Source organism: Bombus vancouverensis, chromosome 5 (genome assembly GCF_051014615.1).
Source record: "Bombus vancouverensis nearcticus chromosome 5, iyBomVanc1_principal, whole genome shotgun sequence".
In the NCBI taxonomy this organism is placed as follows: domain Eukaryota; kingdom Metazoa; phylum Arthropoda; class Insecta; order Hymenoptera; family Apidae; genus Bombus; species Bombus vancouverensis.
Genome location: NC_134915.1, coordinates 9,820,608 through 9,837,559, shown reverse-complemented (window position 1 = coordinate 9,837,559; position 16,952 = coordinate 9,820,608). Strand labels below are relative to the sequence as shown.

The 16,952-nt window shown below is 47.1% G+C and overlaps 1 long non-coding RNA gene across 1 annotated transcript in view; it reads right to left on the bottom strand.

Annotated features, from left to right (window-relative positions):
- Nucleotides 1–954: 954 nt before the first annotated feature.
- LOC143302732 (uncharacterized) overlaps nucleotides 955–16,952 on the bottom strand; it is a 108,765-nt gene continuing 92,767 nt past the window's right edge. The window contains exons 2-3 of the long non-coding RNA XR_013058491.1: nucleotides 2,243–2,405; nucleotides 955–2,127 (exon numbers count right to left, since the gene is read on the bottom strand). This is a non-coding gene — a long non-coding RNA (uncharacterized LOC143302732). The remainder of the gene's footprint in view (nucleotides 2,128–2,242; nucleotides 2,406–16,952) is intronic.

Here is a 16,952-nt window from a genome sequence, read left to right as displayed (position 1 = left end):
AATGCAACGCGAAAAGATCGTAAATCAAGCACGATATTGTAGGTACATCATGCGCAACTCGTGGGAGAATGATGGAAATTTTCGAAGTATTTAAAAGCATGTGGATATTTTTAAAGAGGAAGAAAACATCGCAAGAATTTGTCCTTTTGCAACAACAGAATATTACGATGTTTTTTCCACGTTTAAAGTGATCAAGGAAATATATGATCGACGAAATGCGCATAAAAAATAGAAGTTTTCAAAGACAGCTTGTTCGTTCTTCTTCGTAACGTCTTCCTATCATTTATTGTACCTTTATTAGCAGCTTTGCAGTGTTAAGCGACATGCGAATCGTTTCAAGAACAACCAAATTAGAAACTTAATATGCGAACGTAGATCCAGTCTGTGATACTACATTCTGATTCACTCGCCATGTACCAATAGTATTTAATTCAACTTGAGTCACAGCCAACTGTTCATTTCTCCTTAAACCTGACATAACCGTTACGTCTGGAACGTTATACTTCACGTAGTATTCGAGGTTGTTCGATGGTTTAATTACAGAACTATTTTTAAATGTTATTAATTGATCTATTAGTTGATAATAATTGAAGAAATAAACGAACGAATAATTCTGTTGGCCCGTGTAAAATTCAGAGGCATCTTGCGAGAAAATTTCCATCGATTTTACTCTACATTGTCGTTGCCCGGTGAAAAATATTTTCAATTAACGGCTCACAGAGGCGAAGGTATCGATAGGGGGAGAGAGAAACAGTTTTTCTGGTATCGGATTTCGAAAGAATAACGGCCGTTAAAGGGTTCATAACGAGCAGAAACGCGAACGGCGTATTCCGCGCTTTTGCGAGGCGGTACACTGAAATTTTATATTTTTCCCCGGCGCAAATAAGAACGCGAAACTTTCATATATTTTTTTTCCCCTTCTTTCCCCGTGTTCCTTTCTTTTTTTTCTTTTTTGTTATTATTTTGTTTTCCTCCCCGGAGAACTCCGCCACCAGTACAAGCTTCAATTAAAACTCCTGAAATACCGTTTATTATAATTTTTGTTCAACAAAGGAAACGCATCGACCGGGAGTACGGCCGGTTTACAAACGCAAAAATGATATTTTTCTTTAATTTTCTGGCTTCCCTTTCAATGGACCGTTGGCGTGTTTCGACGTTAACAGAAACGTTTCGATGTTTTCTCTTAATAGGAAAGCGGGAGAACAAAAAAAAAAAAAGGATAAAAAAAGAGAGAGGATAAAAAATAGAGCAGAATGAAAAAAAACGTGATGAAGATCTATATTTTTTGCACTCCTTCCTGATTGAATTGCTTGATTTTTTAATTTCAATTCGGACAACGTCGGCGAGAACAATCCGTGACGTTTGAACTTTCAACATCCTTGAAGAGAAGCGAGATCGTCTCGAGATCCGTCTTCGGATCCTCTGATTTTTCTTACTAATTCGCCATTCTCGTGTCGTTTGCTCGATACACGATGAAAGCAAGAAGCATCTTTTGTTGGAAAAGGGCGATCTTGAAACGACGAACTTCCTCCCGCCTCGTTTCTCCAAAGTGGAGCACTTTCTGTCGTCGGATAAATGCGATTTCAAGCGAACTCCTTCTCCTCCTTCTTTTCTCCTACATTCTCCTCCTCCTCTCTCTCTCTTTTTTCTAACTCTCTATCTTTTACTTTTATTTCATCCGGATGCCACCGAATCGAATTTTTGTAGACGGAGTTTTGACGGCGAAGACACAACGCGGTCGAAATGGCGGCGAGACGAGTTAAAAGAGAGAGAGAGAGAGAGAGGAGCACTTCAAAACCTTCAACAGGTAGAACGGGTTCAAAATAATCCTCGATGCTCTTTGAGACCGCCTTGTACAATCGGTTGTCTTAGTGGCTGTCTGCCGGCAACTTCGTACCCTTTATCTTCGCTGTGTACTTGAACTTCGAACGAAGTTTAAACGCGTGCAACCGCGTTATTACATCTGCGGAAAAACGTCTTTCAGCCCTCTAGCCAATCAAAACGTTGTTCTTTCTAATCAGAGATTCATCCGTTTAATCAACGATTCCATCTATTCAACACATTTCCGCTGTTGCTTTCAAATTGAGCAGCTACCATAACAAGTTCTTAAATAAACGCTCCGTATCTCTGAAACCGTAATGTTTGCAGTAATAAGGATGTAGCTTGAATATTTGAATTGTATTTTTTGCAAAGATATAGGTTTCGTATTAAAAACTTCAAAAGTTTATTACTATGAACTTACTTTCAAGAAGTAACTTTCGATTTTCAATCGGTTTATTCGTGTAACTGGAAAATAGCATAGTCTCGTGATCGCAGCAGCCTTTTCAATCGTTATCACTGTACCAAGATTCGTGATTTTGGTTCTCAAAATTGAGTCATTAAACGTCACGTCCATCAGGCAAGCGCTAAAGAAACAGAAAGCCGAAAACATGTCACTCGGCGCACTTGTCAGCTCGAGCCATTCTTAGTCCGACGGTAACGAGCACGGTTACAGTAGCGAGACGCAGAGAATGAGAGGAGAGGAGTGGACGATCGAGGTAATTGACAAAACGAGCACGACGATCAGTTAAGGGGAAGAAAAACCCAAACGGAAAGGGTGCCGTGAAGCGCCTTGGCCTGCAACTTTAATTTCCGACCGGCTGATAAAAAAAGTTGCCAGTCCGGTCCGTTTCATGAACATCTCGCCTTTAACGATACGCATTATGCCAACGATTTCACATAAGATTTAGTAAATTAAGCAGCGTGTCGTAGTAATTAAATACTTACGAAGATACCAGCGGAATTTCCCATGAAATCTCCGTAACAAATTTTTCGTCATTCAACCATGAAAATGTTACACCTATGATTGGAAATATTTTTTAGGAATAAGTATCAACTATTTTTTGCGAATTCAGGCTTCTTCCGATAAATCATCGTTACAGGATCCTGAGAATTCACTCGTTTCATTATCAATGAGTACAGACATGTGTAGATATCTAACCACATATTACTAATATTTTATTTATTCAATGTTGTACCTTTAAATTTCCCATAAACGCGTAAAAATTAGCCGTCTATTAATAAATAAATCCCGCAAGTTGATTGAATTTTTAGCAATTCCAACGTTTCCAAACAGAGTCTCTCTTACGCAGTGTCTGTCCACTTATCATTTCTCTGTTTGTAATCTCTCTGTGTACGATAAAGGTTTGACTACCCAGTAGAAGGAAAAAAAGGTAAGAGCTATAATAAGAACAATTTCTTCCATTAATTTGACAAATGGTGTTTCCTCCTCTCGCTCGATGATCCAAGCGAAAAAGCCCAATCTAGTAGCGTTTTTCACCGGCTTCCAAGGCGGTCGAGAATTGTGGCACGCGACGAAAATTGCAGGTTACTAGAAGTCTTGCCGTATACATATTTATGAGGGTCGTAGAGTTGTTTACTTTTTATTACGAGGGGGGAACGTGATATCCCGCGAGGACAGGACCCCTTTGTTCTTACGAACTTTTTATTTCCGCGATCCCGCGGCCGTGCGCCAGGCCGCATTTCAATCTCGCGGATGAATGCGCGCGCGAACTTCATAAACATCGAATCGCGGTTTCGATATTAAATTTATCGCGATGCCCGGTGCTTACAATGCGAGCGCGTGTCAAGCGTATTTTTTCAATAGATCCGAGACAACCGAGGCCGCAGCTCGGACCGAGGAGAGTGCGCTTAATTCTTCATGTTTTTATCCGGTTAAACAGGTTGCTGGGGGGGGGGCGAGTGCGTGCTTGCGTACACGCGTTTCTCTTATTCCGTTCCCGGGTGCTCCTCGAGTTTTGTTTCGCGCCACTCTTTTGTACCGCACCCTATTACCCATCGATCCTTCGAACCGATCACAATTGTGCTTGCGCTTGTTGCTCTCGCTAATCGCGAGAGGTCCGCAGCGGGTGCTCGTAAACGCATGACGTCAAACGCGAGAAACGTGTTGGAAAAAAGACAGCGGCGCGGTGAAATTTTCCCCAAAACGACGCGTGAAACGCGGCTCGTTAACGTCAAAGAGAGAATGTTCTGGCTCGGTATCTGATTAGCGAACAAAACGCCGATCGAGTGACGTCAAGCGATCCGCGCGGTCTTCTTCGCCTTTTCTTTCTTTCTTTCTTTCTCGTGGCAAGAAAAACGCGGACAGCTGATCGGGTTCTGAAAGGAAGGAATACGCGTAGGTAGACCTGAAGATAATGACGTGGGTGGGTTGTGGGATATTCTGAAATAAACACGTAGTGCACTGACATTTTAATAACCGGACGAAAGTCCGCTCGATGATCGCGGTGACGGGGATCCTGCGGTTTGCTCTTATTACGCGGTTGGATAAGGCACGAACCTGTTACGAATTTACGTCAAACTATATTTTTGAACGGTAAAATAGAGGATAATAAGGAAGGTGCAGAAAAGAAAAGGGAAAAATAAAAACGCGTAAGGATACTTTTTAAAGCAAACCCTTAAGTGAGGAAAAACATATATCCTTTGCTCGTGCCTGTCCAACGTGGAGAGCTTTCCGGAAACGCGAAGCAGGGTGAGACGAGAACTGGAGCGAAACACTGGCAACTTGGAGGGCGAACCTCGCGTATGAAAAATTGCTTCTACTCTCTTAGGTTCGGGGATGAGGAAGACGACAGCGGCGCGGCGGCGTTTAATTAATCGAAATTTCAGCATGGATGGGACGAAGAAAATCTGAAATTTGTCGTTCGAATGGTATACGAACGTAAAAAATCTGTATGATAAAGTTGCGTTTGACGTATCTGCGAAACAGTATCCGACAATTTTCTTTCGTGGAAACGCGTCGCGGTATTACGCGGAGATATTGCGCTACACGTGGCTGCCTCCGTGTACAATTTACGGTCGACGAGGGTAGAAGGTTCGGGTGAAGCAGACCTGAAACGAGGTTTCAAGATTCACGCTGTTTAACCGAATACCGCTGCGTGACTAATTCCCTCTGTTCGCAGGGTCGCTAGGATTTTTCATGGCTGTTCGTGGAAATAAATTTACCGTCGTAATCTTTAATCATTCATCGGGAAGTTGAAAAAACCGATACGCAAGAACGGGAAAGTTGGTGGCGTCTTACAGAGGTGAGTTGAACGTAAAGTTTCCTTATTCGAGGACCTTGGTTCATGACCCTGTTTAGAGTCTGTCGGATGGCGATCTGATATCTGGCTGATACTTTCTACAACGAGGAGAAATGTTCTTCGTAAGGATGGCAGGATCGGACAGGATACTTCTTCTCGTCCCGGGAAAAAAATCGATCGAATTGACCGATGGTATTCGCGAGGATCGCAGCAATGTCGTCGATGGTACAACCAAGTGGCGAAGTCCAACAATTCCGGAGCCCTTTTTTTCGCTCGGACAACGCGGTATAGCCAGGAAGAAAAAGGGCGAGAGGTATAGAGGGGGGCTGTGTGTGGAGGGCAAGAGAGGGTTGGTCGTGACCCAGCCGAAGCTCAGTAGGACGTAATCGTCCCTGAAGGGGATTTCGCATTTATCGTACACATTCACCCCCTCGGCTTGATGCTCTCTCGCACAGCAGTTCGACGTACGAGCTACGAAACCGTACATAGTCCCCGGTGTCCGTGTACACGCGTGTACACGTTCGTACATATGTGTACTGGATATAGGTATGTGTGTACGAGCGTGTACATGCACGTGCACGTCCTCGACGTACTTGTGGAAGAAAGGCGGCTCTGGGGTGCAAGAGGGTGGGACGAGGGTGGTATAGGGTAGATACGTATTTCGAAGACTATCAATCATTGGTAACCTGTAAAGGATCTAATTATCCTGGAGCTGACTGGGCTCCGTTCGCTGCACCCACCGCTCGTCTTGTCCACCCCCGTTTGGTACCGGTGCCTCTCCCTCCCGCGGCCTCCGGCTGATCCTCCGGCCTGTTCTACTCACCCCAGCCACCCTACCGGAGGCCACCCTTTTTCGCTCTAGCAACCACCCTTTTTCAGGATAGAAGAAGAGCGACGGAGACGGGAGACAGTACACCACCGGCACACGGTAGCAGTAGAGGGGCGGGGGTGGGACGAAGACAGGTGCGATGGGATGGGTAGAAAGCACCGAAGAAGAGAAAGAAAGAGGAACGGGTTACGTTCGGAGACAGAGAGAAAGAGGAGGAGGAGGAGGAGGAGGAGGAGGAGGTGGAGGAGGTGGAGGAGGAACAGGGCGAAGAGAGCGAAGCAGAGTAGAGAACGGGGAGGAGGAGGAAGAGTTGGAGGTGGAGGAAGAGGGCAGGATGAAAAAAGAGAGGGAGAGGAGAGAGAAAATTCGGTGTGTACGTGTTTGAGTGTATAAGAGCGCAAAGAGTGGCTCCCACCTCGGCAAGAGAGGCTGGCGTCGATGTGCTCTGTGTGCCGGCTTTTTTTCGTACACGCCAGCATGTCTACCACCGCGTGGCCTGGCCCCCCACACGCCTGTGTAGGTGCGTGCGTGTGGCCAGGTGTATAATAGTGAGTGCGGGTAGTTGGTTAGGTGGCCCGGTCGATATATCAGGGCTCCGCTGCAGCTGTCTGTCAGGCTCGCGAACTCAGCGCGCTAGACGACTCGGGCTCGGGGTCTAGAGAAAAAACCGCTTCGTCTATCCTCTTCTTTTTCCCTCTTTCAACCCCGCCGTCGTTCGGCCGCCGTTCACTAGTCTCTTTTCTTCCGTCCTTCTCCTTCTCTTCTCTTCTCTCTCCCTTTCCCTTAAACTTCGTCGTTTCTCTCGCTCCCTTCCTCTTACTCGCCGTCCCTCCTTCCCTGTCTTCCTCCCGCGCCCTCTTTTCCCTCTTTCACCCTGCTTCTGGGTAATTTTTCATCGTTGCAGCGGACGACAGAAGCGCCGCGACGGCGGAGGCGGCGCTTCCGCATACAGCTGCATCGGTACTCACACGTCCACTCTACACCCTATGCACCTACACGGGATGGTGAGCGCGAGCGCGCTCGCCCTCGCAACCCCCCTTCACCCTTCCCGTCGGTGGAACCACTGGCTCGCATGTGCAACACGCGCACACAGACGAGGCTGTAGACCACACGAGGCTGCCGCGCACACCGATACACCCATACTTGCGAGGTACAGTGCACACGGTTGTTGGATATCGTCGGGGGATCAGGAAATTTTTGGCTCGCCAGAAGAAATATACGATAGCTCGCTTTCATGGGCTTTCTTTGGGGTGGTTGATCGTCGCGCTGCAGAAGTTCTAGGCCACCGAGCTGGCAATGTTTTCACCGAAATGTGTCGGAATGTTTGTAAGGAGTACGATCAACTTCGAAATCTTTTTGGTAAAGAAACTTTCGATGAAAGATTTTCAACTTCTCGCGTCTCTTTTAGTTTGTCTAGATATCGAATCTTAACCGATGGGTATACAGATTGAAAAAATTCTATGAAGGGTAGTTTTTTTTCTAAGCGAGCAACAAATGGTCATGTTTTCGAAATAGCCACGATCGACGGCACGCGGCGACCCTCTTGCTATTTTTCACTCGCCGTTGGAAATCTTTGACGAAGTAAATGACGGCTGCCGGTTCACGTGCAGTTAAGTGTAATTATCATTTATCTACCCCTGTGCGGTCGGGAGCCGCGAGCGCGTCGCGAGATCGCAACTTTCAGAGCTCGATAAGGAATATTAATCCCCTGCCGCGCTCCGTTGGAAGAACGGTCATTTTTAAAACTTCCATGATTATTTGCACTTTGTACTCGGTTATTGATATTAGTTTAATGGAAATTAACTTTGCGTTTAACTTTCGGATTGTTTCCTTCCTTCGTTCCTCCCTCCCATGTTCCTCTCCGCCTCCTGTTACCAACCCCTTGAAATGCCGCTTCATGATCGAAGAACTTAAGAACACTCTCGCCAACTCGAGTTACTTTTTAATTCGCTTAATCCAAATATTTTCAAACAACTCTCGTCGCGAATGAATTTTATTAGCCACGTTGGCTTCTTCCACGGCCGAGACATAAACGCGCCTCTACGATTGATTATCCGAAATCAAACGGTTCAATGGCGCAAAGAAATTCATTTTTGTACGTCTCGAACTAACAAAGTCTCGAAACATTTCAAAGAGAAATCGCTTGACATTAAGTAGACGTGCAAATTAATTTTACAAATGACCATAGAAAATCGACTTAACCGTGAAAAGTTTATGTCTGTCTGGCAACGGAGTAAAACGTACTTCCCCGATTTTAATGAATTAACGCAAAACGCAAGCGTTCCGTACAAGAAAGACCTACAGCTCGCAGAGCGTCTAAATTTTGCCGAGTTTGAAACGCGTATTCATCAAGGTGGCGTCACGCAGTGGCTTGCTTTCGCCGTTGCTCGCGTTCTCCGCGAGTCTGGACGCGCTGACACGGTTTTGCCGTCATAAACATCGCGAAAGTGAAGACGCTGCGAAAGTTCGGGGCGTTTACCGTCGTCAATGAGGTGTACTGTACGCACACACACCGGGGGTCCCTAACCACGTGGACCAATACAGTCAGACCGGAAGCGAGAGAAAGAGAGGAAAGAGAGAAAGGTAGCGAACAAGAAGGGTGGACGCGCGAGCGCGGGAGGAACGTTGGGGAGGACCTACGAAAAAAACAGTCCAAGGTGTACACAGGCGCAACGAGGGTGCATTTGCACGTGTGTCCGTGCACGTATACACTCACGTGCTTTCGCTCGCACGTTGCCGGCCTATCTACACATATGCACCCACACTTTCACATGCGACCACCCTCGAAAAATCCGTTCAATCACACGCACACTGCTGTAGCACGCGGTAACCCATACACGCGAGTCGAGTCACGTATGTGCGAATATGCACCAACACTATCGTGAACATTCACGAAGATTCAGAAACGCGGATACACAAAGACAGCCTGGGTACGTAGGTAACTCTGCAAGCCCTCCCCCTCCCACCGCGACCACCCCGGTGGTCCTACCCCCGACTACCACCCCCGTTGCCCCATCCTTTCATGGTTGCGAACCTCTCTAGGGGAAAAAGTAGGAAAAGAGTGGGGAGGATCGATTTTTACTGGGGCAACCGCCCTCCTCCTCATGCACCCTCCTGCATCAACTACCCCTCCTCTCACATCCTGTACTTTCCTGAGCTAGCCATGCCATGCCCTGTCCCGGTCGTAATGCACCGTCTCCGCCCCGGCTAACACCCCTTCGCCACCCACATCTATCCCACACCATCGCTATCATCCTCCCTCCCTTCCCCCCCGCACCACCAACACCCCCTTCTCATCCTCCCAGTTCACCCTCCCCGTTTTATCTCTTTTTATTCTGCGAAAATATTCAAAAGAGTTTTCGGATGATGGTGCATGACGATCTTTTAGCCAGGCGCTTGCCTTCCGGTTCGCGTCGCGATGTTACCCTCCTTCCCTCCCGTCGAAAATCTTTTGGGGTATGTCCGGAAACGATTTAACCCCCTCTTAAGTGGCATCGAACAGCGCGTCTGCTCGGATTTCTCCGACTTCTGACGTTTTCCATTTTCTTTTGACGCTCTTTTTTTTCTTATCCTTGCTCATTCTCCGGTTCGTTTTTCGGAAGGCTAAAGAAAAACGAGCGAAAAACGTGTGCGATCTCCGAAACGCTTATCACACCGGGTATCTCCCTCGTCTTAGCCTTCCCATTTTTCGCTTGTATTTTTTCTCTTGGCCTTCCTCCATTCCCACTCCTTTCTCTTTAACCCTTCCAAGTCTCCAAGGTTTTGTTTTTAATTTCGTCGTAGGTGCGCGCGGTTTAATTTCGCGAGCTAACGAGGCCGATGCTTAATTCGTCGCGTGAGGGTTAAACGGATTTTAACGACGATCGTTGCCGAGTTGTCGGGACACGTTAAAGGATAAGTGGATTTCTTCGTGGGTAGGGCGGTCGTAAACGCGCGTCGACGTACCGCGCCGACCTCTCTCCGACGTCTCCGGCTCGTCTCGAGATTTTATTCCGGATTGATTTCGCGTTTACGCGTATCGCCGGCTCGCTCGCGTGGAAAATCGCCCTGTCCCGCCTGTTTTACGATATCCTAACGGCGCTGCAGACAGTTTTACGCCGACTTTCGATTTCTTCGCTCGGCTGATCTTCGTTTTGTTGTCGGAATAATCGACGACTCGCGTTACTTTTCAGCAAGAAACCGAAACTTGAGTTGCCGTTTCAATAAAGATCTTGACAATTTTTTTTCGCGCAAGTGATTAAAAGACGCTTAATTTCCAATTGTCTTTCGAAACATTTGACACTCGAATTTTAGTAACCGGTAATTCTACTAACCGCTGCGAGAAACCGATGGACGAGTCAAACTACTTGCCATCTATCGCCAACTCGTCTCTCCTTGTTCGTAATTACTTCTCATTTAATATCAAACAATAAATTAACAATTCTTTCAACAAAATATTGGCAACAAATATAGAGCGATTAAATAGTCTTATTATCGAGGAGAACGAAAGTGATTCATCCCCTAGCGGGATTGGCTGTCCTGCCAAGGATGCGAAAGGGACGAGGTCAGCAAGTGTATCCGAAGACGGGGCGAACTCGATTGTTGAGGTTACGGATCGGTGTCAAGTAGGCACCCTATGCCATGTGCGGCGGCCCATTCAGTCGTTCGTTCATTCAGAAATATCCTGCCTCCTCTCTTTCTCCTCGCCATTCAACAAGTAGATCATCGAGCCTATGCAGCACCCTCTACCGTCGGACCTACGCAACTTCCAAGGGTTACGAGCCGACTCGGGGGGGTTGTTATGCAATAAATCCGTGGCTCCCGCGGGCCTCCTTGGAGGGACGCGTCCTCCGCGTCCTCCTATTCACGGCACCGAGGAGGGAAGTCGATGACCCCCGGCTCACGACGCAGGAATTTTGACGATTCAATTACTCGAAGGGGACGGGAAAGAGTGGCTCGAGGGTTGATATACAGAGGAGAGGGGCAAGGGGAGATGTAGTTTCGGGGTTAGGCTTCTTTGAGCGGATTTTCGTCGCGCGCCCGACGAGGGGATCCTCCGCGTAATTGGGATCGGCGGAAGTGGATCGATGGTGGAGCCGCGTACCTCGAAATTGGTACGATTATCCTCTGAACTGGGGTTAAGAGATTGTGACTTTTTTCTTTTTCGTCTTCCCTCATTTTTTTTTTTTTTTTTCTTTTTGAGAGAAACACGCGTCGACGAACTAAGAAATTGGACAAGTACCGAAAGTAATATTCGTAATATTCGTAGTAATAGCGAAAAGTAAGGTATTCATTTCTAACGGTATCTATGTGAAATTTCAACTTCGAATCTATGCAATTAGGAATATAGTCGCGTGGTTGAAAAAGGAAACCGGGCAAGTTGAAACGAAAACTTATAACCACCTGAATCGTTAGCGATTATTGTCCAGACTAAATAACACTTAACTCAAGTACAAGTAATTTGAAGTTTACGACGCGGTTCGGTCCGCTATTTCTCGAACGAGTGTCAGTTTGCTCGTGCGCCTTCTGTTAGAAGTTAATGACACGCTAGAACGGGACAAGTGGCAGGTTGGCGGTTCGTTTAGAGGTGGTTCGCGCGCGCGGACGGATTAGGGATGCGGATCGTGTCCTACCGCTTAATAACACGCGGAAAGCGAGCGTCGGAGTGACTTACGCGGTTGAAAGGTTAACGTCACGTTAACGCGTCTACTTAGCCGGCCGTTCGAACGCGCTTTCTATTACGGTAGCAGCTATACTTAGGACTCTGAGAGAGGAAGGTCTACTAAGTCGCGATGACAGACGTGCCGCAAAGAACTTCGTGTCGCAGCTGTTTATTTCCGTGTTTCTAGCGTACCACAGCGGCCCTTCGTCACGAACATGCAAACGCGATCCTTTTTCCTTATCCTTCAGTCATATCCAACCATATCTACCCTAAATCTTTGTCCAACTTTTCTTTCAGTAAACGCGCGCAGGAAACAAGAGAATTTCAGTTAAAGTTATCACGGGAGAATTTTCTCATTGTCTGATGGAGTGGAAGCAGCTCTGGTGTTATCCGCGGTGTGAAAGAAGAAGCAAGTACGTGAATGTTCGCCGAAAGGGTTATTCTAGCATCAAATACATTTTTTCTGCACGGGGGTGAGCGGATGACGTTCGTTTCCCTGATGCCGGAACTACGAAGGGTGTGCGGGAGAGGAGGGCAGTGACGGTTGGTATTTTTAGAATTCAGCATTAATTAAATAGCTTAGGAGAAAAGAATGAAGCCAGTGAGCCGAGACTGGCAACCATCCGGGCGATGTACGAACGAGCTGCCGCGATTTCGCGCTAATCACTAATCAGAGCGGCTTGATCGGGATACAGAGAGAGAGAGAGCAAGATATATAGCCGGCGGACGTACACCACAGCCAATGATGGTCGCGCCACCCCACGAGGGTGGTGTTTCACCATCCCCCGGTGTCGCACTCCTACTCCCCGTACCCCCTTTTAGCACTGATGTCAGCTATGGCCAACAACAACAACACGGTCGGCATGATTATAATAAGTGATCGCTTGGATACTCGATGTGTGCCAAACTGGAAAGCTTTCTGCCAGGTGGAATAATGGGCTGCCGCACAGCCGACCGACGTCATTGTCACTCATCACGGTCTGATCACTGTCACTGTCTACTCGACAAAGCCCTTTTGTCCGCCGGCCGATGTAACCGGCTCTCCTGAACCTAACCAGAACCCTACATTCCCCAATAACGACCGCCGGACGGACGGACGGTGCTTTTTTATAGAAACGCTCGTGAGCGCGAGCCACCGAGCTAACGCCGAGGATTATGGTAATTCCTGCGCCGCGGCTGCGACTCGATACACCCCCGACGGGTTTCTTCCACCACTACCTTCATCGGCAATATCGTTGCTCTTCCTGCGTCTCCTGCTTCCCTTACCACCCTTCCACTCGTATCTCTCTATAGACCGGTGAAAATCCTGTTCGCTTTTTTTTTTTTTCGTATCTCATTTTTTCGTCCAATCATTGGTCTAGCGGTCTTTGTCAACGGAGAGATACACAACGAATATGCGTACGTTCTATTGTATGACACGAGATCCTTTTTCACAAAGGGTATGACGAGGTACTGTTGAATCTTGTAATTTGTTCGAGCGGAGCATAGAATTTTTTTTTTTTGTGACGTTAGAATCCGAAAGTACGATAGAGAAAGAGTAAGGAAGATTTCTATAAACGATTGATAATGTAGATGTCTTCTGTTTCATGCGAGACGGGCCCCAAAATAATGCGTGCCAGCGTATTCGCGCTTGTATACGCTGGTTGCATCTTGTCAGGCGCGACGTCGCGCTCCACTTTGCTCTAACCATAACACAACACTCTTGATAGTCAACCATAATGCAGAAAGGTCCATAGGTGAATAAAAAGAACAGGTTATAATGCAAATCCTTTGCCCTATATTTAACGCGTGTTTCAATTTCAACTTTCCACTTGTTCTGTAAAGAAGGTAGTTTCGAAAGAAAAAGGAAAGGAACAAGAGTAATAAGAAGAAGATAACCACAGAGAGTATGAAGAAACAAGACTCGTTTCACTATGATTCCCAACATCGTAAACTTTACGACGTAAAGCGTCAGTGGAGACGGAAGGGAGGCGAGAAATCCAGTAAGCGGCGGGAAAGTGTAACACCGGCGCGCGACCTCTAATCAAGAAGTATCACCCTGCGTAAATCATCTCATTCCCGAGGGTCGTGAAGGAAGAAGGGGGAATGCAAGAGTTGTCGAAGTTACGGACCGCGCGCTCGGCACGCCCGAAGGAAAGCAAACCGTGAAACGTGGTGCGAACGATGGATACACAAGTGGCCGAAAGGGGGTGGCGAGAAAGGAACGAGTCGTCGAACAAGGATGAAACCAGAAGGAGAAGGGTTGGTTGGTTGCCTGCTAGCGGAGTTACGGAGACGTTAGGGTAGGGAGAGGAGCAGCGGCGTAAGGCGGGGATGGGAGAACGATTGTGGCACTTTGCAAATGCATAGGAAACTCGGTGGTAGACACGAAGAAACGCAACGCGAAAGCAACGGGATCGCGAGAGAGGGAAGAAGTCTAGGCCAGCGGTGGTGAAAGCACCCTCTATCCTCGTCTTTCTTCATCTCCTTGCTTTCTCTGTCTATTTCTCATCCTCCCTTCTCCTGCGGCTCCTCCTTCAACTTCCTCCTGCTTTCTCTCTCGCCCCTGTGATAACGGCTCCCCTCATCCCCCCACTGGTTCTCTGATTCATTCAGCACAGTTGCCTCTCTGTACGAGGCTCCTTTGCGGAGATGGAAGCAAAACAACTCGAGTGGCCCTGAACTCCATAATGGCAGCGGTCCATTTTTTTCTCCTATCGCACACTTTTCCGCGCATTGTTCCGTCGTCCAAGGCAAAGGGAGAGCGAGCAGGACGACCAGATGCACGCGGTTTCTTGGCAAAAAAAGAAAAAGAGATTGGCAGAGGAGGACGAAGAAGACGAAGGGAGGGAAAGAGGAAGGACTAAGAGAGTAAACGAGGGGTGTTCCGAATGTCTCTCCTTTTCATCCCCTTCTCTCTTAGTCCTCTCAGCCGGTTAGTCCTCGTGGTCGTGGTCGTGGTCGTGGTCGTAGCAGTAGTCGTCAACGTCGTCGTGGTCGTCGTCTGTTCCTTCGTTCATCCTGCTGACCAACTTCGCTCGAGTACTCCGCCACTCCCCCTCACGGTGTTCCTTCCTCCCACTGCCCCTTGTGTCTCCTTTCGCCACCCTCTCTCGCCTGCTGTCCGATCTTTCTCTGACCCTCTTAACCCTTTTCAACCCTTCCGCTCGGCTCGTCGACGATTCTTTTGAAGGGCTTATGAATAACTTCTGCCGCCGCGTTAAATGGAAAAACGAGCGGCATTGTTTACGGAGAAAGGGGTAATACCTTTCGGTCTCGAGGCTCTCGTTGATCGTCCCGCTTTTATTCATGACACCAGCCCTCCTCGAAAGGCCGAGGAAAACGGATGGAAACGCGAAGAGTTGCGAACCGCGAAAGGAAAATCGCCTTTATCTCTCCTTTCTCTCCCTTCTCTGTTCGTCCCTTTTCCTTCTGTCGTACGTGAGACCGCGTGTTCTCCCTCCGCCCTCTCGTTACCCCGCTTTCGGACCTATCGATGTTTACTTTCTTACAAAAGCATCCGGAAACCAAAGCTTTTGTCGCTACCGTTCCGGGGAAAGTCGAATGCACTTTGTGCGTCGTTCGTGGAAAATCTCGTACACCGGACTGTCGCGACTCGAGACCCCGTTTGGCCGAGCCGGGTAAAAGCTAAACGTTCCGCGTTTTTTTTCAAAAGGCTCGTTCAAGCATCGCGCCACCCCCTATAGGATTTCCTTAAGAGAAAAGATTCCTTTATATGAGTCCCGCTTGGACAGAGAAACGGCCAAAGCCTCGGACGGAACTTTCGCTTCGCGTTATATTGTCTCTTTATCAGCGCTGCTTGTACCGCCCGTTCGGTTATTCAGCGTCTCTGGCCATTCGACTTCGCGAAATTGCCGAGTAGAACGTTGTTGCGTTTTCCCTGGTCGGTTGCATTTTCTTTTCTACAATTCGTTTGTTTTTCTCCTTCTATCTTTTGTTACGTTCTAACCGCACCAGATCCGAGACAGTTTTCAGAGAAATCCATCTTATACGAAAGGAGTTTAAGGTACGAGGATGCTCGAATAGTTCGTGGTAGGCTTTGGCGAACGTCTTTTTTTTTTTTTTTTAATTCTTCTATAGGTTTTTTGACTGTCTTTTGTTCGACTGGAAACACAAACATACCGAAACTCTTTCAACTTCGAATACCATAGTTTTCAATTTTTCTTTACGTAAGGCATTGTACAGGAAAGAAGCACGTTCTATGCAAGAATTTTTGCATAAACGGAAAGATAGTGAAGAGAGTTGGTACTTAAAAAAAACCCGTACGATGGACGAACGATTAGAAGTCGATTTTCAGAGGGTTCGTCGTTAACGAAACTCGACGAAAACTCTCGGGACACGCGAACAGTTTGCCTCCGGTGTGCACGTCAGTCGACGGTCGAAAAATAAACGCGGCAAGTGACTTTTCATTGTGCGTGAAGTTGTTCGTCGCGCAAACCCGGTAGAATCGGCCGAGAACTTCGGAAAAATTCTGAAAAGTTCCGCCGGCCGTCGCTCTAATTTACATACGCGCCGCGCGAACCGCGGTTCGCCTGCTAACTTTAAACTAGTTGCGTCGACTTGCCGAAAAGTCGCGCATTTTTATATCGATCCGCGTCGCGTCGACGAACCAGCCGAGCCCACCTCGGCCCTGCGAGATTCTCCACGAACGCGAGCAATTAAGGGTGGCTAGAAATGCGGGTCACTTCGAAGAATATCTCGGAATGGGATTAAAATTGTTGGCCGTTGTTTGTGTCCTCTAATTTCTTCGCAAATTTTGTGATTCGGAACGGTGGTTAATAACTTGGAATTAATTCGCGTGGAGATGTAAAGTCAAGTTGAAAGTACCGTCGTATATTTTCTTTTTCCGTTACTCACTGATGTTATACATTTTTTCACATTTCACAAAATCCAGTACCTAAGATACACTTTGTACCTGTACGTATTTATTTTATAGAATTTTCAACGATAATTAACTTTTCTTTCGTCTTTTCGTAGCTTATACTTGATCATTTCAATACACATTTCAATAGCTTGCAATTTCGAGAACTTTTTCTCTCAACGGAGAATCATCTTTTTCTTTGGCGGAAAGATAGCTGCGACGTTTACGTTTTTAAGAAGAAGGATTTTGAAGTTTATCTAAACGAATACACCAGGTACGATACGTTAGGTCTATCTAGCTCGTGAATTTGATTCTTCGAGAAAAAGAATTCTAAAATACGCGAGAAACACGAAAAATGGAGATAGAATATAAAAAAGGACTCCAAGTTCGAATCTTTGAACCGAATATTCAAACGCTAAAAATTCTGATTAAACGTTTGCCCACGAGGTATCTGTCCCAGTGAAATTCTATTCACCTACACGAAAAGTACACCATTCTCTCTCTATCGAGTTACTTATTCATATCGCAGCCGGGGTAAGG